Below are 3,679 nucleotides of genomic sequence, written 5' to 3'. Positions count from 1 at the left end.
TGAAATCCATTGAGGACTAAACAATAAGATCCAATACTATATGAAAGTAGAAGCAGTGTCGCCACATAGATTCGGAGTGATTTTTACTATGCCATCAGCTGCCGTTACTAGTAATATAAACAGCATTTGTGAATAATAAGAGACCATCTTTTTTTCGATTAGTTTAAGGCTGAGATAACAAGCCAAATTCAGAAAAGGGGACGAAAATGGCTATGCGGATTTCGCTTTTATCTCTGTTTTCCGGAAAGCGAGCGCGAAGCCTGTTCTTTTCATCGTCGTGAAGAACCGAGTTGTAAAGAGGCGATCGTCGTCTGTGCTCGCTATTTCCAATTGTACCAATGTATAAGTGTGTTTTTTTTCTGAGGCTTCCAACACCGAAGAACTAGTGATAACGAATATACACATATACCTATATCTCAACAGGGAAGAAGTAAAAGAAGCTCCCAATTACCAGTATATCTGCTGGAAAGAAAAAATAAAACCCTTTTCAAATTGAACAATACTATACAGCTTTCATTCGGAACTTGCGTGAATAGTGCAGGGGGAATATCTGCTATAGCTTGCACACGGAGCAACAGGTGGCCTACTACCATTTCCATTTCTATAGGCAACATCGAAGAGGTAGTGTAAACAGCAAGCGGCATGGCATCCTCACAAAACTCATGTTATGTCCGCTCCTGCCAGCTCTTCGCCATTACAAGTAATTGCCTTTGTTCTGTTTGCTTATGGAAGGAAGACATTGTTTTACAAAATCAGCCATTTTTCCATGTACATGTAGCATTAGTTAGTTGTTATCCACCAGGTATTGAATATGTTCTCCAAGAAATATATGGAAATAAGCTGTAGTAAATTGCGAGCAGAGCCCAGTCCATTGTCTGCACAAGATTGGAATACTTTGGTCGTTTGATAAGATTCGCAGCGCACACGTATCTGCCAAACAAATTTATTGACAAAGGCGACCTATATCGCTGTTTTACTCTGCTGCTGCTTTCATTGTGTGTGTGTGTATATATATATATAAATATATTATATAAAATATATAATATATATATAAATATTATATTAATATATATATATTGTAATCGGGTTAACAAAATGGCAGAACGGTAAGTTTGGAATTTTATCGAATTTTTCGGTCGTCAGCGTGGAAAGTCAAGGTACCCCCCTTTCCGTTGGATGGGCAAATCGAGGTGATTGTATCCCTTTTATTTACCCTTTGTATGCATGATATACATGTAGTATGTAGTAATATATATATATATAATATAATATTATTTTATATATATATACGCCCAAACAAAACCACACACACACCCCAAAACAACACACCACCCCACACACACACCCCACCCACACACACACACACACAACCACACACAACCACCACACACACACACACCACAACAACACACACAACATACACAACACATCATACATACATACATACATACTCTACATACATACATACATACATACATACACACACATACACACGCATATACACATAACATGCACAAACTCATCCACTTCCTCCTGAAGTAAAAACACTCCAACACCTTTGTGTGCTTTGGACAGGCACGTGCAAAAGACTTTTAACCCATGCAAAAATCGATGAAAATGGGTTTGTGTCTTATTATATCGTGTTTTCCAACCCGGAGTGAAAGGTTTACAAATTATGTTGCTGGTAATTATTATAATTTAATTAAAGTATACACATGGCAGAAGGGTTGATAATAGTTATAATTATAATGGTTATTATACTCTACGCTTTAAAAAAATAAATCGTAATATGTTTCACTTACTTTACAGTGCGTCATCGACCATACTAATGATTATAATTTAAAAGTTTTGATAAATGATAATGAATAGAATAACCCTATTTATTGCTTCTACGATATAGTAAGAGAAGTAGAATGATAGATATGGTAGGGAAAGAGATGACAGTGATACAGTGATGACAAAATCAGCAATAACAATTTTGATAATAAAAAGAAAACGTGAACAGTTTGAATAATAGAAGTCAAAACGAAGTAACATGAAATATACTAAAATCTTGAAAAATGCTGATAATGATAATGATAATATCGACAGCGATGTTGCTACAGTTATAGTTGTAATCGTACGAAAAGCAACCATAGCAATTGCACCAGTAACAGCGGTAATGATAACAGCTGTGATCATAGTAATTAATTTAAAATGATGGCGATAATGATGATAACAATACCTATAATTCTGATAATAACGATGGCCAATTACAAAGCAACAAGTGTATATGCAGTGATAAGAGTGATAGAAATAGTGGTGGTAATAGTTTCGACAGCAGTGTAGTAAAAAAAAAAAAAAAAAAAAAAAAAAAAAAAAAAAAAAAAAAAATATTTTTATTAATAATAAGATTATTTATAATATATATATATATATATATGTTTTGTAATGGCGATGAGAGGGCAACAATAACAACAAAAAATTGGTAAAAAAAACAAAAAAAATGTTATGATAATGAAAATACTGATGATAATCATGATAATAATTACAATACTATTACTGCTACTACTGTATAATAATATTGAAGAAGAATGATAAAATAATGAAATGATTAGTGATTATGATACTGACAAAGATAACAGTAATACCAATAATGATAATGGTCGTAATAGTAATGATAAGTAACAAGCAACTGTAATAATGATGTTAGCAATGGTACAGTGTGATAATGATAACAGTAATGACAATAATAATGATTATAATAATAAATAGTAAGCAGCAGTAATAACAAAGGTGACAGCAATAATAATAGCAAATAATAAGCAACAGCCATAATTATAATAACAATGATGGTAATACTGATAAAAAACAACAAATAATAGTGATGATTATAAGGAAAATAATAATGATAATGGTAATATTGAAGAGTAATAATGATAATAGTGTACAGTATATTGTAAACGCCAACAGGGTCTAAGTTGGCAAACGAGATACAAGACTAGCATGGTACGACTCCCAAGTGAAATGTTAATCCTTATAGATGATAAAAAGACACCGATAGCACTTCACACACAAATCATAAAAAAAATCTGTAAGTTCGGCGGTAAAACCGAAACAAAAAGTTCTATCTTTGCAGCCGATGTGTCTATATATGACCCTGGGTCTTGGATCACAAATTTACTGACTACATGAACCACGTGAATTAGTGTAGAATAAAATCCAATTGTGGAAAATAGTGGAAACCACTGAGTCAAATTGTCAGAATCAACAAACAATAAATTATGACAAGCATGGATGTAGCCAATCTCGCTGAAATAGCGGTGTTGCTGTGGCTGAGGCGGTGTAGGCGTAGGCATCGGACAAGAGTATGGGTGCATGAAGTTGATGCTAGAAGGCCTGAATTTGGGAGCTTTGGACATTTATTCCCGGGTGTGGTAATCGGTCAAGATGAATTTTATTTCTTTAAGATGACCACAGATCAGTTTAAAATGCTAGTGGAGCTAAATGCACCTACTATAAGAAAGCAGAATAAAAATATGTGCAGTTGGAGCATTTCATTCCAACGGCATATCCATCCATAAAGCACTTATAGCATCCTGATCTCGGTGCGTAGGATGGTACAGTATACAGCATGTTGCTCTCTAATTGATCAGGACATCCGGTATCATGATGCTCACTCCTTGGCAGACTCGCAGCG

The sequence above is a fragment of the Penaeus monodon genome, chromosome 14, assembly GCF_015228065.2.
Source record: "Penaeus monodon isolate SGIC_2016 chromosome 14, NSTDA_Pmon_1, whole genome shotgun sequence".
Taxonomy (NCBI): domain Eukaryota; kingdom Metazoa; phylum Arthropoda; class Malacostraca; order Decapoda; family Penaeidae; genus Penaeus; species Penaeus monodon.
The sequence above is the reverse complement of the archived record's forward strand: the minus strand, read 5'-3'. Positions refer to the sequence as shown.